Source organism: Schistocerca gregaria, chromosome 6 (genome assembly GCF_023897955.1).
Source record: "Schistocerca gregaria isolate iqSchGreg1 chromosome 6, iqSchGreg1.2, whole genome shotgun sequence".
In the NCBI taxonomy this organism is placed as follows: domain Eukaryota; kingdom Metazoa; phylum Arthropoda; class Insecta; order Orthoptera; family Acrididae; genus Schistocerca; species Schistocerca gregaria.
In genome coordinates this window covers 300,378,926-300,405,283 of record NC_064925.1, presented here as the reverse complement: position 1 = coordinate 300,405,283, position 26,358 = coordinate 300,378,926, and positions in this window count along the sequence as shown.

Below are 26,358 nucleotides of genomic sequence, written 5' to 3'. Positions count from 1 at the left end.
TAATTATAAAAAGGATTTTTCATTTCACGCTTTCTTCAGAGGGTAAGAACATATAAAGGAAGCCATTCATGTTTACAATGGCAGAAGACTCGTCGCAAATGCTATAACCAGTGTTTTATAAGGGCATGTAAGTATACGCGCTATAGTTGTGATTTATAATATGCAATTTACGACACTGTAGACGGGTTCAAGAAACCTGTTTCCTTCGAGGAGTGGAACCATAACCAAAAGCATCAAGTGATCAATCAGAGGAAAAGAAAAATAAGCCACCCAACTGTGTTATCAGCAGAACAAGAAAATCATTTGGTTGAAAGATTGAAGAGTTTATGTAACCGTGGTATTGGATATACCTCACTCAGCATTAGAAGAGTAGTGTACCAGTATGCCAAAATCAATGAGATTGTGATTCGATGGGGAGAAGATATGAAAGTGGGTAGCAGGGATTGGTTTCTTTCTTTCATGGAACGGCTTACGGAAGATAGTTCATTTAGGAAGCCTAAGGCACTGTCTAAAGATCGAGTCATGGGATTATATGAGGAAGCAGTTAAAAAATTTACAATGTTTTGAAATCTGTTTAAATGAATTTGTTTTGCAAAATGAAACACAAAACACATATAATGTGGCCGAAAGCGGGTTCCCCATGGACATCAGTCCTGAAAAAGTTGTGGAGGGAAAAGGGAAAAGAGAAGGTGTCGCATTGGCAAGTTTGGAGAGAGGGGAAAATGTGACAATTGTTGTTGCCGGTGATGCCACTGGGACATATATTGCACCGTTCATCGTTTTCAAGGGCAAAATAATGCGAGAAGAATACAAGCTGGGAATCCCTCCAGGTACTCAAGTCTGTATGTCAAATTCGGGCTACATAAACGACGATTTATTTTTGAGTTGCCTCCAATACTTAAACAAGCACAGTTCTCAATGCAGATGTTTTTTACTTTTGGACGGTCGCAGTTCACACCTTTCTCTCCAGTGCCTGGAATACTGTGTGAAAATCGCATCTAACTGGCGAGCCTGTCACCACGTTCTGCACCCTCTGGTCAGAACTGTTTCAAACCATTAAAGGTGTATTACCACCAAGAACTAGAATCATTTATACACAACAAATTACATTACAAAATTCGTTTTTGGCAAAGTTTCGACGTCGCCTGGAGGCGTGGAGCTAGTGTAGGAAATGCTGTGAAGGAATTTGAGTGTACAGGAATTGCACGAATTGTCTCTTCAGTCTCAAATTTATCACACAAAGTCATTTCTTCGTCTACATTCCTGAATGATGTATCCCGTTCTGTTACCACAGAATCCGAAGTAAACCCAGGCGCTGCAGCACCTAATCCTCCAAGACATTCGGAAAGTCAGAACTTATCAACATCATCTTCATCATTTTCTTATGTTTTGCCAACTCAAAAAAAAAAAAAAACCTACGGGTACCACACATGCGGGAAGAGAAAGGAATTCAGGCTGCCATTTGATTGCATCTGTTCAGCTCAGTCTTACAAAAGGCAAGAGAAATTGCATTTTGGACATTTCCAAAGCAAGAAGATCAAGCGTTGGAGAAATGCGCTGGATGTTCAAGAGAAACCTTCAGATGCAGAAAATGATTCATCTTCACCATCACCGGAAGCTGAGTCAGGAAGAAAACGTACTTTGTGGTTTGTGCAGCATCAAATATTACGACCAGGTGTGATAAGTGCAAGGTGCGGTTCCACGAAATTTGTCTGGAGGCTGCCGATTGTAAGCAGTTCCGTTGTGGGAAATACGTATAACAACTACAGGAACATTTAAGAAGTGTAACAGAAGTGTAATTCCATATTTTGTGTAATTGTAAGGCAAATGACTATGATTCATATAGCTCCATTTAAGATTCAAATAGCCCCATAAATTTTTTATTTCCCTGATATTTCAACGTTCTATATTTTGTTATCTGCAATGAAGAATAGTAGTTTTCTAAGCAATTTGCCTCTATCGTACAAAGCGTATAACTATGACTTATTCTGCAGTACAATTTTACATGTGTAGTAAAACAATTAGTATCCCTTGGGGGCCTAAAAATTTGCCTCGTCTTACTCTACCAAAGTGTAATTCTTCTTGTAGCTCTATGCGGTTCTGAAACGTTTAATAAGCTTGAGGGAAACGGATGAATAACAAATGATAGTCTTCGAGAGAAAGGGAAATATTTTGCCCCAAGAGGGACACCCACTCCCAGGAATGGAAGACATTAGAAACCAGAAACTGAAAAACGTATACTCAGAAGCTGATATCGTCCGAAGGATAAAGAAAAGATTTATGTCGGTAGGATACTAATCAGGATATAAGAGGTCAGAGCATCTCGTAATTTCGACATACCTTGCGGCGACCACTACCAACATTGCGTCAAACATTAACAGAACTTGTGATGTGACTCATCGTGTTTCCGTGTTATCTGTAACGGAGAGGTAGCTGACGGCCGATGGGGTAACTCCGTCGAGGCACGTGACAGACCTCAACTATAACGTAACTTTAAACAGATTATAGATATTATAGATATTCCTGCTCTATGCCACGACTCATCCCCCCCCCCCTAATTAACCATGGACCTTGTCGTTGGTGGGGAGGCTTGCGTGCCTCAGCGATACAGATAGTCGTACCGTTGGTGCAACCACAACGGAGGGGTATCTGTGGTTCCTAAAGAGAGGCAGCAGCCTTTTCAGTAGTTGCAGGGGCGTCTGGATGATTGACTGATCTGGCCTTGTAACACTAACCAAAACGGCCTTTGCTGTGCTCATACTGCGAACGGCTGAAAGCAAGGGGAAACTACAGCCGTCATTTTTCCCGAGGGCATGCAGCTTTACTGTATGATTAAATGATGATAGTGTCCTCTTGGGCAAAGTATTTCGGAGGTAAAACAGTCCCCCATTAGGATCTCCGGGAGGGAACTACTCAGGAGGACGTTGTTATCAGGAGAAAGAAAACTGGCGTTCTACGGGTAGGAGGGTGGAATGTCAGATCCCTTAATTGGGCAAGTGGGTTAGAAAATTTAAAAATGGAAATGGATAGGTTAAAGTTAGATATAGTGGTAATTAGTGAAGTTCGGTGGCAGAATGAATAAGACTTCTGGTCAGGTGAATACAGGGTTATAAATACAAAATCAAATAGGGGTAATGCAGGAGTAGGTTTAATAATGAATAGGAAAATAGGAATGCTGCTAAGCTACTGAAACGTCCCCTTTGAACAATTATACAAGACTGTGCTTAAACTGACACACAATATTTTTAGCGCAACGCAATCTGACTTTCAAAAATCCCTACAAAAGATTGGCCCTGACTAACATTAACCTATACGTTTCACAAATCGCTTACCTCACAAAAATCTTGGTTACTCGAACTACTGCAATACAGCGAGCACCCCTACTGCCAGCTAAATAAAAGATTCAAACTACGGAAGGCACTAACCACTGATAGGGATAGTTAGCATATGAAAGATTTTAATAGAGGACAAACAATGTATTTACCTTAGTAGTCATAATATATATAGCAGTTCATGACATTCAGTCTTACAAATTTCAGAATTCCGCCATCTCTCTCCCCACGTCCACCACTGCTGGCGGCTCACCTCCAACTGATGCTGTGCTTGTCTCTGGTGTTGTTCCATTGTGTCTAACTTTTGAAGCTTTTGCTGTGTTTGTCTCTGATTTTGTTTGATTTGTTGCATTAATTGCAATAATAATGTATTAGTGTCTGGAATCTGTTCCTCTATGCTTTTCGGCAGTGCATTTGCACCGACAACATTCACATTTTGACAAGCAGAAAATGTGTCTTGACTTATTTGAGAAAACGGTGAGGACGCAAAACCTGAATGTACAGTATTTGCAATATTGTGTCCTGTCATTTCGGATTCCTGACGCGAGCTGTTGCCGACCGATCGATCGATAATGCTTCCCCGTTCACAAATTGTTTCACTGCTTACACCACTATTTGCAGCCCGCTCCATTTCCCTATGCACTATTACCAAATTACTACTTTGAACGTTAGTTAATTCATTACATGGTGGCGCTAACACACTGCCTTCGTCTTCACTCTCATTTGTCAGTTTACTTTGGAGCCTAGTATTACGTTTTTCACACGCCATTATTGTCACAATATTTCACACGACAACACAGAAAAACACAATTTGAAGAGCAAAAATAAGAGAACACATTAACATAGCAAATAATATCTAGTTAATTCCAAGCGCAGCTGTGAAATACTTGGTGCAAATCTACATGCATGCCAAATTACAAAGGAGATTCTCTCTACAATTACGCGCTAGCAATAAACAAAATCTACACTAATTACACGAACTTAAAGAAAAAAAAATCAGAAGATTCCAGTGAGGTATCCTCAGCTAAGGGTCGACATATGAAACGTCCCTTTGAACAATTATACAAGACTGTGCTTCAACTGACACACAATATTTCTAGCGCAACGCAATCTGACTTTCAAAAATCCCTACAAAAGAATGGCCCTGACAAACATTAACCTATACGTTTCACAAATCACTTACCTCATAAAAATCTTGGTTACTCGAACTACTGCAATACAGCGAGCACCACTACTGCCAGCTAAATAAAAGACTCAAACTACGGAAGGCACTAACTACTGATAGGCATAGCTAGCGAATGAAAGATTTTAATAGAGAACGAACAATGAATTTACCTTAGTAGTCATAATATATATAGCAGTTCATGACATCCAGTCTTACAAATTTCAAAACTCCGCCATCCCTATTAATAATGAATAGGAAAATAGGAATGTGGGTAAGCTACTACAAAGAGCATAGTGAACGCATTATTGTGGCCAAGATCGATACGAAGCCCACGCCTACCACATTTGTACAAGTTTATATGCCAACTGGCTCCGCAGATGAGGAAGAAATTGATGAAATGTATGATGAGATGATAGAACGTATTCAAATAGTGAAGGGGGACGAAAATTTAATAGTCATAGGTGACTGGAACTCGATAGTAGGAAAAGCAAGAGAGGGAAACGAAGTAGGTGAATATAGAATGGGAGTAAGGAATGAAAGAGAAAGCCGCCTGGTAGAATTTTGCACAGAGCATAACTTAATCATACCAAATACTTGGTTCCAGAATCATGAAAAAAGGTTGTATACACGGAAGAAGCCAGAAGATACTGGAAGATCTCAGATACATTATATAATGGTAAAACAGAGATTCAGGGACCAGGTTTTATATTGTAAGACATTTCCAGGGGCAGATGTGGACTCTGACCACAATCTATTGGTTATGAACTGTAGACTAAAACTGAACAAACTGCAAAATAGTGGGAATTCGGGGAGATGGGACGTGAATAAACTGAAAGATCCAGAGGTTGTAGAGAGCTTCAGGGATAGCATTAGGGAACGTTTGACGTGAATGGGAGAAACAAATACAGTAAAAGTAGAATGGGTAGCTTTGAGAGATGAAATAGTGAAGGTAGCAGAGGATCAAGTAGGTAAAAAGACAAGCTCTAATAGCAATCCTTGGGTAACAAAAGTGATATTGAATTTAATAGATGAAGGGAGAAAATACAAAAATGCAGTAAATGAAGTAGGCAAAAAGGATTACAAACGTCTCAAAAATGATATCGACAAGAAGTGCAAAATGGCTAAAGAGGGATGGCTAGTGTACAAATGCAAGGATGTAGAGGCGCATATCGCTAGGGATAAGATAGATACTGCCTACAGGAAAATCAAAGAGAACTTTGGAAAAAGAGAAACACTTGTATGAATATTAAGAGCTCAGATGGAAACCGAGTTCTAAGCAAAGAAGGGAAAGCAGAGAGGTGGAAGGAGTATATAGAGGGACTATACAAGGGCGATGTACTTGAGGACAATATTATAGAAATGGAAGAGAATGTAGATGAAGATGAAATAGGAGATATGATACTGCGTGAAGAGTTTGACAGAGCACTGAAAGACCTAAGTCGAAACAAGGCCCCGGGGGTAGACAATATTCGTTTAGAACTGCTGACAGCCTTGGGAGAGCCAGGTCTAACAATATTCTACCATCTAGTGCGCAAGATGTGTGAGACAGACGAAATACCCTCAGTCTTCAAGAATAATAATTCCAGTCCCAAAGAAAGCAGGATTTGACATATGTGAAAATCACCGAACTATCAGTTTAGTAAGCTACGGCTGCAAAATACTAGGGCGAATTCTTTACAGACGAATGGAAAAACTGGTAGAAGCCGACCTCGGGGAAGATCAGTTTGGATTCCGTTGAAATTTTGGAACACGAGGCAATACTGACCCTACGATTTATCTTAGAAAATAGATTAAGGAAAGGCAAACCTACGTTACTAGCATTTGTAGATTTAGAGAGAGCGTTTGACAGTGTTGACAGGAATAATCTCTTTCAAATTGTGAAGGTGTCAAATACAGGGAGTGAAATGCTATTTACAATTTGTACATGAACCAGATGGCAGTTATAAGAATCGAGGGCTGGAATAATCTCTTTCAAATTGTGAAGGTGTCAAATACAGGGAGCGAAATGCTATTTACAATTTGTACATGAACCAGATGGCAGTTATAAGAATCGAGGGGCATGAAAGGGAAGGAGTGATTGGGAAGGGAGTGAGACAGGGTTGTAGCCTATCCCAATGTTATTCAATCTGTATCTTGAGCAAGCAGTAAAGGAAATAAAAGAAAAATTCGGAGTAGGAATTAAAATCCATGGAGAGGAAATTAAAACTTTGAGGTTCGCCGATGAGAGTATAATTCCGTCAGAGACAGCAATGGACCTGGAAGAGCAGCTGAACGAAATAGGCAGTGTCTTGAAAGGAGGATATAAGATGAACATCAACAAAAGCAAAACGAGGATAATAGAATGTAGCCGAATTGAATCGGGTGGTGCTGTGGGTATTAGATTAGGAAATGAGACGCTTAAGGTATTAAATCAGTTTTGCTATTTGGGGAACAAAATAACTAATTATTGTCGAAATAGGGAGGATATAAAATATAGACTGGCAATGGCAAGGAAAGCGTTTCTGAAGAAGAGGAATTTGTTAACATCGAGTATAGATTTAAGTGTCACAGAAGTCTTTTCTGAAAATATTTGTATGGAGTGTAGCCATGTATGGAAGTGAAACGTGGACGATACATAGTTTAGACAAAAAGAGAATAGAAGCTTTCGTAATGTGGTGCTACAGAATATTGCTGAAGATTAGATGGATAGATGACATAACTAATGAGAAGGTACTGAATAGAATTGGGGGGAAAAAAATTTGACTAGAGGAAGGGATCGGTTGGTAGGGCATGTTCTGATGCATAAAGGGATAACCAATTTAGTACTGGAGGGCAGCGTGGAAGGTAGAAATCGTAGAGGAAGACCAAGAGATGAATTCACTAAACAGATTCAGAAGGGTGTAGGTTGCAGTAGGTACTGGGAGATGAAGAAGATTGCACAGGAGGGAGTAGCATGGAGAGCTGCATGAAACCAGTCTCTGGACTGAAGAGCACAACAACAACAACATACTACGACTACTGGTATTTATGACACTCGCTTATGAATTTACCCGCGTTGTTGTAATTTAAAACACTACATGGACCTACCGTAGCTCGGTGGCATTCGGTTTAGCCAGTAACATTCCACAAGACATCCGCAATGAAAAATTCCATTTCCGAGTGGCTGTGTCTGTATCAGTTCGGCATCAGGTCGCTTACCGAAAGCCACCTACTACGACTCCGATACAAAAGGGATGTGCCGCCATAATTCATGGCGGCAATCGCTCCCGGCGTCGCATTGTGGTACACAAATTGCGTAATGGCGGCAATCAGGCCATCAGACATCGCGGGCCGCGCCGCTGGCCACGTGCCAGCGCAGCGCGCACGGTCCGCTTCCTGCCGGCGCGGGGGTCGGAGGTCGCCGGCGCCGATACAGAGCCTCACTCCAGGGGCCGAAAACCGACGCCACAGTGCGTTTTCGCAGGACAGATTCTAAGAGTAAGGCATGATTTCAGCACAGTTTGACATACCGATCAGCCAGAACATTATGTCCACCGATACACTATCATCTTAAACCCGTCCAGGCGATATCAGGCGCGAACTATCTGCGTTGGACTGATGGCAGATTGTGATGGCCCTGAGGCTAGGCACGAGCATTTCTGGAACTTCACAACTTGTGAGGTCTTCGAGGAGTGCTGTGGTGAGCATCTCCAACACGTGGTGAAATCAAGATGAAATCACGTCCAGATTCCGTGGGGGTTGGCGGCCACCCCTCAGTACAGACGTCGGACGTCGTATGCTGGGCAGCCTGGTACTGAACACTCCTAATGGTTGCCCTCCGCAGCCAAGGACCCATGTGTGTGCCAGAGTTAACACCACGACAACAACAACAACGATTGAAATGGACATGTGACCATCGGTACTGGACATTGTCGCAGTGGTAGAGTGTTGCGTGGTCTGGTGAATGCATTACACTCTGGGGAACATTCATGTGGACATCCATGGCTCCAGTGGAGATCGTGCAAGGCACCACCACAGCCAAGGAGTATGGTACAGTGGCTGCAGACCAAGTACAACCCTTCATGACGATCACGTTTTCCGACGGCAGTGGTATTTTTCAACAAGCTAATGCTCCATATCACAAGGCCAGGAGTGTGATTAAGTGGTTCGAGGAACACAGTGGCGCATTCCAGTTGATGTGTTGGGCCCCCAACTCGCCAGATCTGAGCCCAATCTAACATATATAGGATGTCACTGAACTTGGCGTCGGAACTCATCAACCCCATCCCCGGAATTCAGGGAATTAGGTGGCTTGTTTATGAATATGTGGTGCCAGCTCCCTCTAGAGACTAAGCCCTCATTGCTTTCACACCACGACGTGTCACCGCTGTTACCCGTGTCAAAGTGGACATATCGTCTATTAGGTAGGTGGTCATAACGTTCTAGCTCATCAGTGCATACAGTTGTGACCCTCTATTCGGAGAGTTGTTATAATCAGAGTTGAAAACTCACTAGTGTCGATAGGGGCAAGAAAGCCATTCGTCATTTAACGTCATATATACCATAATACAGAGTGTGCCGGAAAGAACTTTACGGCTTTGAAATTATATGGAAATTCATTGTGGGAACCTACAGAATCGGTAGATGTGTCCTTTTGTAGCAAACAATCTCAGGTTTCACACAAAAGTGTCAAGTGTCATTTTGTTTCACTGTGACTACCATTAGTGATGCGGCAGACATCCCACTGGTAGTTAGTTTCTTCCCTCACTCGTTGATGAAAATCGGGCATAACTTCCGCTACAGCAGCGTAGATTCGATTTTTCAGGCAAGCTAAATCGTTTGGTAGGGGGATGAGGGGATATACATAGGGTCGTTAAAAAAACACCAGAGGAAAATCCAGTGATGTCAAGTCTGGGAAACGAGGTAGCCATGTCACTGGCCGTTCACGGCCATCCGCCGACCTGGAAAGCGACTATCGAGGGAAATAAGGTGATGTACCATTTTGCTGGTAGTAAACTATCGCATGCCGGTCATCTTCATTGATCCTTAGAATCGAAAAGTTTTCAATCACATCCATTACACAATACCAGTGACAGTTTTCTCCATTAAGAAGAAATGGCCATACACTTTCAATTTGTAGTGAACAACCAGTCTCAAAAAAATTCTTGAACCAAGAGTAAATTGTATGACTACTTGGGGATTCTCTGGCGTGTTCGGTGTGAAATTTACGCCGAACGGTTGTTGCACAGTTCGTTTCAAGAACAAGAACACACAAGGAGCACGCACCGCACCAGTAAAAGTAGCCATTTCAACTGATCACTACGCTGGCGCTCCTGGTGACGGAATGAGGTACCAATGCACTACGTGTATCAAACTTGAGGTTGTTTGTTACAAAACGGCACATCTCCGGTTCCTGTAAGTTATCTCCATAAATTTCTGCAGCATCCCAAATTTGTAAAGACCTTTTTGACTCATCCCTTATTAATGTTTACTTCTTCCTATTTTTCTACTTAACTTGCAAATAGTTGTTATATTTTTGCAACCCGAGCAGAGTTGCATTCTACCAAAACGATGGTTCGGTACTTTTGGCACAGGACTCAAATGACATAGTAAATTGTACGTTTACAGGTAATATTCGTGACATCAGAGAGGAAGGAAACATAAATGATTGTATGAGAAAGAAATTGGTAGCTTAAGAATTCTGTTTGTCTTTTGTTTGTTTCTTATTCACACAATCAGAACCGCACATCCTTCAGTGTTGGTCCACGTGTATTTTATGTCCTTTCAAAATATAATCATCTTTTCATAGGTAATAAAAATTAGTTGATCGCGTAATTTCTGTACTTTTGTGACACCAAAGCAATTACTTTTGATGCGAGCATAGTATACATGAACAGATATTAAAAATATCTGTATAACTGTTGTTATTTTGTATTCAGTAGAACGTTCGTCATTATCAAAGGCAAGAGTTTCCTGTTATTACTGACAAGCGTGAAAGTTGTTTATAGATAATATCAAACATGTTTTATGAATGTATAGAAGTATTGAAGCGATGTTTGATATTATTTGAGTGCCTGGTGTCTGTTCTTTCACACATGTCCAAAAGAACAGACACTATGCATCCATTGATTCGTCTCAATGGCCAAGGACTCCACAACCATCAGTGTGGGTGGACATTTATGTTTGGCCATCAGTGGGAATCTAAAATTATCGAGCGTGGAAGGCATAGAGGGGGACTGCAGACAGGTGGCACTAATTGGGAATGTGAGTAAGCCAGGGAGCATGTCCTGATAGTCCGCGCATTTGCAATGAACACAATGTTTGTGGTGGAGTGGTTAATGAAAGTGCTTAGTAAGCAGGAGATTCTGGGTTAGAGTCCTGATGTAGTACACATTTTAGCTCATTTCCGCTGATTCTGCGTAATATCCTGATGCAGTTGATATCATTAGTCCCTTCCCTTTCCTTTCTTTTCTCCCCCATCCCCTTTCGGTTTACGTAAGATGTTTGATATGTTTTTGTTCTGATTTTTTTGTAATTGTACCTTTTTTGAGTATATTTTGTATTCTAACGCTATACGATAAATCTATATTGTTTTTTTTCTTATTTTCACTGGAACATCCCTCTGTTTCAAGGTACCCTTCAACAATTTTCGAACAAAGACTGAGTTAAATACATGCAGTTTCAACTTTGCTATAAGTACTGTCTAAAAAAAATGTTCAAATGTGTGTGAAATCTTATGGGACTTAACTGCTAAGCTTACACACTTCTTAACCTAAAGTATCCCAAGGACAAACACACACACGCATGCCCGTGGGAGGACTCGAACCTCCGACGGGACCAGCCGCACAGTCAATACTGTTTACTTTTAATTAACAATCATAAAGATGATTATGTATAATAAAAATGTTCTACAGTTTATGCGACCCTTTCAATATATCTTCACTCAGTTTTTAGATAATTTACGGCTTATGGTGTCAAGGAGAATCTGGAATACACTGATCGCATACACAAGCAAAGTGATCGAAATGAAGTAACGCCTAATAGGTACGCAACTGACCTAGCCTGGAAATAATGCTCAAATGGCTCTGAGCACTATGGGACTTAACATCTGAGGTCATCAGTCCCCTAGAACTTAGAACTACTTAAACCTAAGGACATTCCAAACACCCATACCCGAAGCGGGATTCGAACCTGCGAACGTAGCGATCGCGCGGTTCAAGACTGAAACGCCTAGAACTGCTCGACCCCACCGGCCGGAGCAAATAATGCAGTTATGATCTTAACTGACCGAAGCTACTATAGTACCCTGCGTTTGTTAATGATAGGTTACGGTAGCCTACAGTGGATTTACAACTTTATTCCTAAGCTTTCGTAAAAATCGAGGGACTTGAATAATCGTAACACAAATGAAAACAGAGCAAAAAAATTACTTCACGAAGAAATAATCTTGCAATCTATACATCTTATAAGTCCCCTGCCACCTTCTTCTGTCTCTATACGACGGCTAATCTCAGGAACTAGTGCAGGGATTTTAATATGGTTTTCACTGATAAACTGACTGATTCACAAGGAAGATTTGCGTATATAATTTACGACACGTGGTTCGGATTCCAAGTTTACTGTAAGTCCCCTTTCCGCAGTGGACATGCACTGAGCAACGTGGCGCAGTGGTTAGCACACTCGACTCTCATGCGATAGGACGACGATTCAATCCCGCGTCCTGCCATCCTGATTTAGGTTTTCTGTTATTTCCATAAATCGCTTCAGGTAAATGCCGGAACGGTTTCTTTGGAAGGGCACGGCCGATATTCTTTTCCATCCACCCCTAGCCAGATGAGACCGATGACCTCGCAGTTTGGTCTCTTCCACCAAATCAACCCAACGCAGTTGGATAACTGGGGAACATTAGGGACATGCAAATCGCTAAAGGGGCGGCCACTTGAAAAACTTGCAGCAGCTCACTGAGCCCCTCGAAATTATGATTCTTATTGCAACGATGAGTGTATAACATACCTACCTATTGTCATCTGTTCCACACTTAATTGATGTGTTTGTGATGGGAGCCATGAGCTGCCCAGGTACGAAGAAGCAGTATGTGGCGGGAAAAGCAGTGAAGTAAACAGCTGCCCCAATCCTAGACAACAGCAGACCTTGACCATAATCTGCTTATGTACACATATCTTGTACCTATACATTTTATTAATTAAAATGCTCAATCACCTCTTTCTGTCTGTATGTGAGGGTTGATGTCATAAACTAGAACATGGATTTTGACACGGTTTCCACTATAGCGATTGTCACTAAAATAGGCACCTCCAAGTCAGCTCACCGTCCCACAGCACTGCCATTTAGTGACAATTTCAAGTATTAGTAAAAATTTCGAAAAAAGTATTAGACATCATTGTTTTCAGTCTAAAATGATGGAGTACTTTACAAAAGAAAAGTCTCCTCAGTTACCACGAAAAACAATTAAAAACTAACGTTACAATAAATTTTGAACAAAAATATATATTTTTTTCCTTCAACCTGTGGAGAAAACCAAACCATTGACATCTTTGGACTGAAAATAATATATGAACATTCTCAAAGTTTGTAGATGCATGTGATGCATATTGTATCGTGAAAACATAAAATTATTTCGCAACAGTAAATTGAATTTCGTAAGAGATGTGAAATTGTTCCGCCATTGTAGCGAAAAATGTCGTCGTTGATACATTCGCGTTCTGTTGGACCTTCTAGAAACTCCTAGCTGTAATGTTGTTAAGAAAACTATCAAATGAATATTGGTAACATCTGCGACATTATTATGGTATCGTGTCACATGTGAACGCATTTCATTTGTATTTACGGGAGACTCCGTGCGCGGCAGCGCGCGAATACTTTTACTCTGCCGCTAGGATTTTAGTTCAGACGGCTCGCCTTAATACGAGAGAGAATAGTACCTACCTCCCGAAAAATTTGTATTACAGCTTGTACTGACCCTTTGTCACTGTACCGATTGCCCAAATCGCCGATGTGTGCTACAGAAAAGATACTGTAGATTCTTTCAGGTCAATATTTCCGTCGAAGACGAGCAAAATATATTTTTCCGTATGGTTTTGTGAGAGCCAAGTTTTATCGAAGTGTACTACAATACTATTGTCCTCAGCACCCAATAAGTGCGTTTTACACAAAATTTCGTACTTGCTGCTACAACGTCTCTGCGTCCAATTAAAAAACTTTTTTCATCACCGTACTTCCTGAATAAAAATCAAGGGAACAAAGAGGACATAGATCGGAAGTCTCTGAGAATAATTAATTCTTTCAAGGAGATCACTCTGTATTTTTCTAGCCCTCGGATACTCTCCTCTGTCATACTATCGAAGTACAATTCTACACAGTAAGATTTTGTCGAAATTATCAAAACGGACTGGTTCACAAGGAAGATTTGTGCATAAAATTTACAAAGATATCCTGTAAGTTGGCTGAACTATGATGAATTAATCCTCCACCAGCTTTTTGTCCACATGTGAAGGCTGATCCCATGAACTACCACAGGGATTTTGATACGGTTTTAACTAACACATAGACTGATTCATTACCGCTACGCCGGACAAGTAATCTGGGCATAGATTTTTAGTGCTACCCGTGATAAGCCAAGACGGGTCACTAGTTTCATACAACCGAAACTTAGCCTGCTAAAAGCTTTCTTCTTTTTTTTTCTTGTTGAGTCATTAGTCTTCTGACTAATTTGATGTGGCCCGTCACGAATTCCTCTTCTGTGCAAAACTCTTCATCTCAGAGGAGCACTTACAACCATGCGTTATCAGTTATTTGCTGGGTGTCCTCCAATCTCTGACTTCCTCCATAGTTTTCACTGCTTACAACTCCTTCTAATAACAAGGAAGTTATTCCCTGATGTCTCAACAGACGTTCTATCATCCTGTCTCTTCTTCTTGTCAGTGTTGAAAAGCACATCTCAGAACATTTGGATGGGAGGAAGGGACGCAAATTGTTCAACTACCTGGTATTTAACGCAGTGACATTGAAGGACTCAGTCCTTCTGAGAAGGACAGGACGACTATTGCCAGTCTGAAATCATTAAAAGCTGTCCGTCACGGCGAGTTGTTGGTTTTTGGCTGGGAGCGATACAGCCCCGATGAGTGGGCAAGGGTTCACGATGCAGCTGCGGCGGGGGAGCTGGTCGTATGCGAGCCGGTGGCAGCGGTTTGCATTCGCGTGAAGGTATCATACATGTGGACAAGAGAGTGAAATTTCGTACTGCCCCCCATGCTCCAAAGACCACACAGCAGAATCAGTTCAAGAGCACTATACCGAAATTCTATGTGACTTTCTTCCACCAGCACGACAAGACAACAGATACACAGAACGTAGTTAGCACTGGATATCCTTAGCCGCCTGACGACCATACCACTCACTTTGGTATCGGAAGAAGTGACTACCTAGTCTGTGGTAACCCGCCACAGACATCACAGAAGCACCTGTAACTGTTACCTTGCGAGCGTAATCCCACTACTGGCAAAAAATTACTCACTATACATTGGGACTCTCATGATCAATTTAATTAATTAGTCAATCAATTTGATATCAACAACTTGCCACTGGGCAAGTGGATGCGAGAGCGAGAGTACAAGAGATATGATTCAGGAGTCGGAGCGGTAATCGGGCGTTTTTATTATAGCACCGAGGTTTTCTGACGAAATTTCAATCTCCCACCTACACAGGGAGAGAGAGCCATCGTAATTAGTTGTATTACCGAATTTAGAAAGTGATATGTAGTATTAGCCTGATATTTACAAATCCTCTGTGCTACTATTTGATTAGCTTAAGAGACTTCCTAGGTGACGAGGCATTTCGTTATTGTAAGAGAGTTCGAAAGCTAGGAGGCATCCTATAACAGATGCAGAGTATGCTATTAGCACTCTGTCATGGGCTAAAAATGAGTTTAGTATTCCAGTCCTGTGATGCACGATACTTTTGTACAGGATTTTCGGAACAAGTAACGATACAGGGTGGTTAAAATTAAACTTTCCCTATTTAACACGTTGTAATGCAGAAACTAATTACCGTACAAAAAAATGGCTCAAATGGCTCTGAGCACTATGGGACTCAACATCTGAGGTCATCAGTACCCTAGAACTTAGAACTATCCAAGCCCAACTAACCTAACGACATCACACACATCCATGCCCGCGGCAGGATTCGAAGCTGCGATCGTAGCGGTCGCGCCGTTCCAGACTGAAGTGCCTAGAACCGCTCGGCCACTTCGGCCGGCAATTACCGTACAAGTGATATCAGGTGTTCCCCAGGGAAGCGTCCTGGGACCTCTGCTGTTCCTGATCTATATAAATGACCTGGGTGACAATCTGAGCAGTTCTCATAGGCTGTTCGCAGATGATGCTGTAATTTACCGTCTTGTAAGGTCATCCGAAGATCAGTATCAGTTGCAAAGCGATTTAGAAAAGATTGCTGTATAGTGTGGCAGGTTTCAGTTGAAGCTAAATAACGAAAAGTGTGAGGTGATCCACATGAGTTCCAAAAGAAATCCGTTGGAATTCGATTACTCGATAAATAGTACAATTCTCAAGGCTGTCAATTCAACTAAGTACCTGGGTGTTCAAATTACGAACAACTTCAGTTAGAAAGACCACATAGATAATACTGTGGGGTAGGCGAGCCAAAGGTTGCGTTTCATTGGCAGGACACTTAGAAGATGCAACAAGTCCACTAAAGAGACAGCTTACACTACACTCGTTCGTCCTCTGTTAGAATATTGCTGCGCGGTGTGAGATCCTTACCAGGTGGGACTGACGGAGGACATCGAAAGGGTGCAAAAAATGGCAACTCGTTTTGTATTATCACGTAATAGGGGAGAGAGTGTGGCAGATAGGATACGTGAATTGGGATGGAAGTCATTTGAGCAAAGATGTTTTTCGTCGCGGCGGGATCTTTTTACGAAATTTCAGTCACCAGCTTTCTCTTCCGAATGCGAAAATATTCGTTGAGCCCAACCTACATAGGTAGGAATGATCATCAAAATAAAATAAGAGAATTCAGAGCTCGAACAGAAAGGTTTAGGTGTTCGTTTTTCCCGCGCGCTGTTAGGGAGTGGAATGGTAGAGAGATAGTATGATTGTGGTTCGATGAACCCTCTGCCAAGCACTTGAATGTAAATTGCAGAGTAGTCATGTAGATGTAGATGTAGATGTAGAAGTACCACACTTGGTAGTCTTAATGTCCAGAGTATGAGGTACATGATTTCCATGAGTCACAGCACCACCGTCCAGTTCTAACTATAGCCACCATGTACCGTGATCAGTCATCGTGATTCATAGTCTCACTCACCTCACCAGTCACAATGCACTTCTTGACGCGTCAACATCAGCTTGGACAGAAGGAGGAGGTCGTTATTGGTGAAGCTCTATTATCAAAACAACAGTAATGCTGGAGCTGCACTTAGAGAATATCGTCGACTGAAAGGATTACAGAAGGGTCCTCTTTCTCCACTTGGTGTGCGGAGCGTGATGAAGAAGTTTGAATCAACTGGAGAACTGTGCGTCTCCCCAAGAAAAGGCTGACGCCTGGTTGCACCACAGGTGGTTGATAAAATCGCTGTTGCTACAGCAGACAATGTTCCGCGCAATTCCCGATTGTCAGACAGTGCACGTGCTTTGTCGCAACACTTGAAAACTCCGTGGTCTGCCGTACAGAAGATGCTTCAAACTTTTCTCAAATAGTATCCGTACAAGATCCATGTAGTACAGCAGCTTGTGCCACATGATGCACAACGACGTGTTGACGTCGCTCTCCACTTTCTTGCAAGAACTGAAGTTCACGAGGACTGGCTCTGGAACATCCTATGGAGAGACAAAGCTCATATTTCTCTGACAAGTGAGGTGAACACACATAATTGTCCAGTGTGTGGATCTTCACGTCCAGTCACTGTGCTTGACGTTCCTCTGTATGGTGACATCTCGCCGTATACTTCCATGGCTTCCATGGCCCATTGTTTTTTGAACAGGTTGGCGCTCAAGGACCAAATACGTGGAGTGTGACTAGCTAGTGTTACTGCGACATACTTCACCAGCATGTCATACCCGCCCTAAAGGAGACAGATGCATTGAACTCAACAGTTTTCGTACAACATGGGTCCCCACTGCACATCACCCGTGAAGCTCACCTGCTTCACTGAATCACACCTGGAAACGATTAAATTATCAGCCTATCGTTTCCAAATTCCTGCGCGGCACCATCACTTGATATCTCTGCCTGTGATTTCGGGTTGTGGGGCTGCCTAAAGGACAAGGTTTACCAGGGGAACATTCATGCATCTACTGATCTGAAGCGCAGCATAGCAAGAGAGTAGCCAGCATACTTACAGCAGACATGCTTCGTTCTGCTGTGCAGAATGCAATCCTGAGCTTTCAGGTTCTTCTGGACATGGGTGGGCGCCATATTGAGCCTCTTTTGTAGCTGTTATAGTACCGGTATGTAATGGTATAATGTACCATTGAAGCACATTAAAATGTTTCAACTGAACAGATTCTGCATTATTTCTCTTCCGCATGACATTAATGCTGCCAAGTTAAGTCCTACTATGGTAATCAGTTTCCCTGTACAACGGGTTAAATAGGGAAAGTTTCATTATAAACACTCGGTACTTTAGAGATGAGAAAACAATGTATTGTCTGATTTCTTCCGTCTTTGAAAACAGCTCATACAAAAGGGAGCAATCTTAATTTCGCATGAGAAATTCGAGGTGTATCGACAACAGTCTTCCAGGAAGTTTCATATCAGCGCACGCTCCGCTGCAGGATGAAAATCTTATTCTGCTAACAATATTCTCTTTTCGGATTGGGTAAAATGGATTTTTTTGAACTGGGGTTTCTATATAGGGGGTGGAATTGCAGTTAGAATTATACATCCAAGCCACGCATGCTTCTCTTACAGTTTGCTCAGGGTTAGTGACACCCATCCATGGCCTGTGACAGGAGTAGTCACAAGGCTTCGATCAACCGGAAGCTGAGGCTTAGCCTCTTATGACCAGCGTGTACCAAGAAAAGTTCCGACCTGTCAGCTGTTGCCCGCATCTGTGACGACAAATCCCAGCAGTGGCGCTCACAGCGCTCTCTGGGTGTCTGAATACAGAACTATCCAGTATGCTGGTTAAGTGGCGACAGAAGTAGAGGAGTGCAATGCGTGTATTGTACAATTTTTATGAAGAAATTAGAGAACTTTTATGATGTTGGGTGTTTGTAACAATGGAAAATTGTACCGAAATGCAGGAGGACCTGCAACGAATTGACGCATGGTGCAGGGAATGGCAATTGAATTTCAATGTAGACAAGTGTAATGTGCTGCGAATACACAGAAAGAAAGATCCTTTATCATTTAGCTACAATATAGCAGGTCAGCAACTGTAAGCAGATAATTCCATAAATTATCTGGGAGTAGGCATTAGGAGTGATTTTAAATGGAATGATCATATAAAGTTGATCATCAGTAAAGTAGATGCCAGACTGAGATTCATTGGAAGAATCCTAAGGAAATGCGATCCGAAAACAAAGGAAGCAGGTTTACAGTACACGTGTTCGCCCACTACTTGAATATTGCTCAGCAGTGTGGGATCCGTACCAGACAGGATTGGTAGAAGAGATAGAGAAGAGCCAACAGAGAACAGCGCGCTTCGTTAAAGGATCATTTAGTAATCGCGAAAGCGTTACGGAGATGATAGATAAACTTCAGTGGAAGATTCTGCAGGAGAGACGCTCAGTAGCTCGGTACAGGCTTTTGTTAAAGTTTCGAGAACATACCTTCACCGAGGAGTCAAGCAGTATATTGCTCCCACCTACCTATATCTCGCGAAGAGACCATGGGGATAAACTCAGAGAAATTAGAGCCCACACAGAGGCATACCGACAATCTTTTTTTCCACGAACAATACGAGACTGGAACAGAAGAAAGAACCGATAGAGGTACTCAAAGTACCCTCCGCCTCACACCATCAGGTGGCTTGCGGAGTATGGATGTAGATGTAGATGTTTGCGCTGGACCATTATTCCCCTACGTAAATTGATCAATTGATGGCTGGGCGGTCATGGTGACAGTCTCTTCGGCCTCTGAGCATCTGAAAGGCTGGCCGGCATGTGCATACCGAGAGACGGGCACGCAGTTGCCGGCGTGGCCGATGTTTATGTGGGCATCTAGTCCCCTCCTGGCCAGTGTCGTTGCAGCTTCCAGCACTCTTGCAGTTGAAAGATGGCGTGCAGTAGTCCGCGATAGGGAGTGTATGTGATCAGAAGTTTCTTTTCCACCAGATATGTTCAGCATAAGGTGGAAATATTGTGCTGGTAGTGAGATGGGCAATGTGAGGTGCTTGTGTTCCAAAATGTCAGTGCATACAAGACCTCAGATATATTTAGCGCTGTGATGTGTTTGTGGCGAGTCTTTTTTTTCGAAATTTAATTACTTGATATGCAATATGTATGTATATATGTATGTATGTACTTATGTATGTGTGCGTGCGTGCGTGTGTGTGTGTGTGTGTGTGTGTGTGTGTGTGTGTGTGTGTGTGTGTGTGAATGATTCCAAATGTTGAAGACTACGCATACGTTTGATTACAAAGAAGAATCATAATAAGCTGGTGGTGAGTGTTTTATGCGATCTGTTTTAGTTCCACGTTCCACATGTTTTTTCCTTGCCTTGTCTCCTGCAAATTATTAAACAATTAATTTAATATGGTAGTGCAAATGGACTGTTTCTCGCCTTTTTTGATATTACAATTGTGCCAGCTCCCCCTTCTTCTGTGACATCATAAGAGTTGGAAATTTTCCCGCCCAACTAAAGAGAATCACAGCCCAGCATTTCCCCTAATTAAATTATTTAATTGAAATAATGTTTAAATAAATAATCATTTTATCACTCGAATTTACCGCCCATTTCGTGCCATGAGATCATTCCAATCTGGAAGCACAACACAGACTCCGTCTTTTAACTATCATTTCACAAGCGGGGAGGTGAGACAGTCCCAGGACAATCCAGCAGTAGGATAACACTGAAAAATAAACGAAGTACATAAATAAAGACAGTATCTTACATTCTTGCCCTCCAGCACTCAGCAAAGATGGACTCTGTTTCCCACCAATCCGTAAGTGTAGAAGGGAAGAAAAAGTGGCGGGATGGGAGGGGGGAAGTGGGAGAGAAGGGGGGAAGTGAGGGAGAGGGAAGAGTGGGGGTGATGACAACATCAGTGTGACATAGCCACATCTATCCCCTTCCCCCTCTGGGGAGAGGAGGACCCTCCAGGATCAGCCACAAACTTGAATAATTTTGTCGACAGTGCAAACTGGCATCACTTTAGCTTTGTTCCACTACTGAGACATACCATAATCCATGTGGCACAATAGTATTAAGAAAAAAAAGACAGAGACAAGAGTATTGGATTCCTTCAAGTGTCATTGTAACTGGCGCAAGAGAAGGTGTCCTATTACGCTATGGAGAGCTGTAGTCAAGGAACTACATAGTCGGGCGCCTGCAACCTGTAATTAAAGATGTGTGTGAGGAGATGCTGACGTAATCTAGGCTCGGCGCTGTCAACCAACGTCAGGACACAGCTCGAGGCCAAGCGCACCTTGCACTGATCGACCGCTGCTGTACAGATTTCACTTGGAAGTAACATATATTTGTGAACATGTAATTACAGAAATGTTACTATTCACATCAGGTACTCATTAGTAGCAAGGAACTCAACACTACACAAAAGCGTTACAGTTAACGTTCCCATGGAACTGCTGGGTCCCTGGCGTTAGCAGCAATGGCAAAAAGAGAACAGCAGAAGCGAAGAGGTCTATAAGGAACCAAGAACGAAATCGAACTATGGGCACACTGGACAACTACTCTTTCGCCAACTATACTTCAGCACTTAAATATTGCATTTTTATCAACTTCACAACGTATACGTTTGATTAAATGATTGATAATGGCGATACGCGAATTATAACATTTCCAAGTGTTTCATTTCATTAAAAGGCGCCGACAGATTTACCTGCCATAGCCGGGGATGCCTCGCGGCGCCCCTGCATACTAGGCGCCTATGTACGCCGCACACATTGCACACATGGGCGGCCCGCCCCTGACGGAATGCTCAATAAGACGGCCTGTCAAGCCACTCTTGTTATCTTTCTCTGGGGAGCAGTCGGCGCAGCAGTCTACCGTGAAGTTCCACGTGTGTGGCGATGAATCGCCGCAGCGTGGAGCCCCACGCCCATTTCTCATCTGTTTATCTATATCTCGAATGGCGATTGCAAAAGTTCATTGCAGTGAAGTGTAGGACTATGTTTTGTTAAGTAATGTATTTACACTGCAGTGACAAAAATCATGGGACACCTCCTAATACCGTGCCGATCCTGCTCTTGCCCAGCGTAGTGCAGCAGCGACTCGATATGGCGTGGACTCACCTCGCTGTATGTCCCCTGCAGAAGTGTTGAGCCATGCTGCCTGTAGCGACGTCCATAATTGCGAAAGTGTTGTCGGTGCAGGATTTTGTGTATGAATTGACTTCTAGATTACGTCTCATAAATTTTCAATGCCGGCCGGAGTGTCCGAGCGGTTTTGGCGCTACAGTCTGGAACCGATCGACCGATACGGTCGCAAGTTCGAATCCTGCCTCGGGCATGGATGAGTGTGATGTCCCTAGGTTAGTTAGTTTTAAGTAGTTCTAACTTCTAGGGGACTGATGACCTCAGAAGTTAACTCCCATAGTGCTCAGAGCCAAGTTTTCAATGGGATGTATGTAGGGTGATCTGGGTGGCCAAATCATTCGCTCGAATTGTCCTGAATGTTCTTCAAAGCAGTCGCGAACAATTGAGGCCCGGTGGCATGAAATCGTCGTTTGGAGATATAAAGCTGCAAAATCTGACGTAGCCGATCATAACATTTCCCAGTCAATGAACGGTTCTGTTGGAGAAGAGGATCCAGCCCATTCCTTGTAAACTCAGCCCAGACAATTACAGAGCGAACACCAGCTTTCGCAGTGCCTCTTTGTCAACTCGGTCCATAGCTTCGTAGTGTCTGCGTCACACTCGAACCCTACCATCACCTCTCACCAACCGAAATCGGGAATCTGACCAGGCCACGGTTTTCCAGTCGTTTAGGGCCCTACCGATATGGTGACGAGCCGAGGAGAGGCGCTGCAAGCGATGTCGGGTTGTTAGCAAAGCCACTTGCGTCGGTCGTCTGCTGCCATCGCCCATTAACGCCAAATTTCGACACATTATCTTAAGGGATACGTTCGTCGTACCTCTCACATTGATTTCTGTAGTTACTTCACGTAGTGTTGTTGTCTGTTAGCGCTGACAACCCTACGCAAACGCCGCTGTTCTCAGTTGTTGAGTGAAGGCCTTCGGTCATCACGTTGTGATGAGAGGTAATGCCAAAATTTGGTATTCTCGACACACTCTGGACAGTGTGGACCTGGCAATATTTAATTCCTTAATGATTTTCGCAAAGGGATGTCCCATGCGTCTAGCTCCAACTACCGTTCCGCGTTCAATGTATGTTAATTCCCGTCGTGCGGCCGTAATCACGCGGACTCCTTTCCACATGACTGCAAATGACAGCTCCGCCAATGCACTGCCCTTCTACACTCTGTTTACGCGATTCTATTACCATCTTTGTATGTATGTGCATATCGCTATTCCATGACTTTAGTCGCCTCGTGTGATTTGTGCGTGTCATGAAGTCACAGAATCATCGTGTAAAATGTTTATTTCATTGAGTTGTAAATTCCATTTAATTAAAATTTCGAGTAGTGTTGTTGTCACAATTGTCTGGCATCATGTCTTTTGCCTTTAAGAAACGTTAAAGTTTCTCTGGACAGGTCAAATTATCATTTGTCAAATTGATAATTTAATAGTTTCTCTTTATCGTGGAAGAGTCCCTTTTTCGTTGTGGGGAATGGACAGACGACGCCTCTATTTCAGGTACGCAGCTACAGGGCAGACTAATATAGAGATCCACGAAACGATGATACAGTTGTTTCCATAAAAGCTGTTTACCTAAACATGAGGACGTACACACACTTCAAATAGTTTTTCTAAACTCCTCATTAATAATTTAAAATGAAGATGGAGTTTCATGTAAGAAAATTGTAACTATTGGATATTGATTCCAATTAGCCGCGAGGAGTGGCCGCGCGGTTACAGGCGCCATGTCATGGACTGCGAGGCCCCTCCCGCCGGAGGTTCGAGTCCTCCCTCGTGTGAGTGTGTTGTTCTCAGCATAAGTTAGTTTAAGTAGTGTGTAAGTCTAGGGACGGATGACCTCAGCAATTAGGTCCCTTAGCATTCGCACGCCTCTGAGAGATTAAATCAAAATCATACAGAGTAGTTACTTAATATGTCTTTACTATACTTCGACGAAAGTAAGCGTACTGCCTCCACCTATCTTAAAACTAAAGCAGCCGTTGCTGAGTACAAAACGAAAATAAAAATTACTGTACTTTGATTCATCTCTGTCGGGAGCGTGCCACGTGCGCTGTCTTGCTGTCATGTTGTGACTTCATATCATACCTCCGTCAGTCCTACTGTTTGTTTTGTCTCTGATGGTCATTTGTCAAGCGTCAGTTGTACTGAGTGCTTCTATTGATGGTTTAAGCTCTACTATGATCACCCGTGGATAGTCAGTCACCTATTCACAAGCTAACTATTGTAGTTTGCTTCCAATATGTCTAAAAGGAGTAGAAGGTAACAGTAGTTCATCATAAGCATACATAAAAATGAGCTGGTGCCTGCCTGCAAGTCTTTCTCTGTGTGTCTGAGACTCACAGGACGAGAAAAGAACTACACTGCCTTCTATCAAACAATTTAGCAGATTTCTTCGAATTAAACGTATGCGCAAATAATAAGCAGAAAAAGTGTGTCATGATTTGTTTATTGATGGGACATAATTGTTGAAATTGCCTGCCTTGTGCTTGTAAGCTGTTGTCTCAGCATAATTTGCACATTAGTACATACTGCTATCTCTACGACCGCTGCGCCACTGGGGCGGCTAATAAAGTTGTACCATACTTCGAAGAAAATGCAAACAACGCGTCATTTATTTATTCGCAAAAAAGTGGATGCTGAAAAAGATATTATTCTTCATTCTAAACATATTCCAATCAAAACAGAAACGAAATAACATCACGATTATCCCGATGACCTTGTTTGATGCTTCCTCATGTTTCCCATTATTATAGTATAATTTCTACTTTCATGGAAAAATTCATTAGCACCAGAAAATAGTTCCACACATTTATTTTTTCATTTTCCTGCAATTAAATAAAATGTATAATCGACGCCAATTTTGGTTGCACTTGTATATTCAGTACATTCTTCCCATTTCAATAACATTGGGAAATTTCAAAAATTGAGGACAAAATATAAGAAATGGAGGACCTTCGTTGTTTTTAAGCAGGTTTAAGAGAACTAAGAACAAATCACGAAAGTCGAGAACTATTCTCAGAAAATGAGGACACCTGTTAACTTTAGTTTAATGATTAAAATTTTCATAAAAGCTTTGCATTGTTGTGCATGGTAGTAAAAAAGAGATGATGTGATATTTCAGGTCTCGCCTAGGGTTGCAAAACAACTAGCAACGGCCCTGTCAATCCGTCACACGAGGGACCTATTGCATCGTAGATCGCACTTGTATAGGAAAACTGCAGCTATCAGTCACTGATTGCATGGAAATCCCAGGTAGTCTGATGGATCGCGTACGATTCGTGCTTACAATATGAATGCCCGGCTGGTTAGGAGCATTAGTTTTTCTGATTTCTACAAGTGGTTATGCTGTTTTGTTTCATTTCGTTTTACCCACACCGAGTGAGAACTTTATATTAGGATTTATAGTTATTCAGGATCACGAACTATTCTGAGAAGTGACGTGGAAGCTGGAGTTGCCATTTACAATACGAAGCAATATAAAATACAACCTCCGATTTTGCAGTGACTAGCATTTTGAAGCTTGTGCTGCAGAAATAGAATTGCTGGGCTCCATCGGGTGAATTTGAATTATTTACGAAAGTTGTCCACTGGATTAAGGTTTTTAACAGAATGATGTACCGTAATGTTAAGAGTAAATTTTAATTTAAATGTTCAGAGCAAATCTATTACATAGCTATACTCATTTCATATAATCTAGCTTTCCCTCTTACAATTTATAGCAACAGTTGCTATTAGTAGTGCTGCTACTAACAGCATTTCTAGGACATATCAAGACAGAAAATAAATTGTGTATTTACTGTAAGTTGAAGTACAAGACTAATAAATGGAAATCGAATTCTATTAACGCACTGGAAAGGTGAACACAACCTACGAGGCGTCAGTGAAATATGTAATATTTGCTTTGAAAATCGTTTCGACACAAGCTAAATAAATTGCAATTCACGTTCCTTTAATTAATTAATTAATTTTTTTTTCAAGCATTCACGGTGATGTGGAGATCAACTGCGACTGTTGCCAAACGTAGTAACTCATTTCCCATAGCGGAACTTCTCGACACAACGGCTATTCACAATACTGGTAGAAACCGCTTGGTAAATCCCTCGTCTGCAGCGAGGTCGAGGCGATCAACCGACTGATGCAATACCACATGCGACGGATCGCTGCGATCTGTCCCGCCTGTATTAAGAGCCCTGTAAGAACGAAAGGTATTTCTTCCCAACACCTACGCATAAACTCAAGGTGTTAATTCTTGAACTCTGGAAGTCCCACAGCTTCGTAGCACCACTGATGCTTTACCTTTCGCGGCGACTTCGTCAAAAAATCAGTTTGGTGCTCGTCGGTATTGACCGAATTGACGCTTAACTTTCCTGCGATAATTATCTCACGAATGTAAAGTTGCCTCAGATCGATGTGTTTTGCT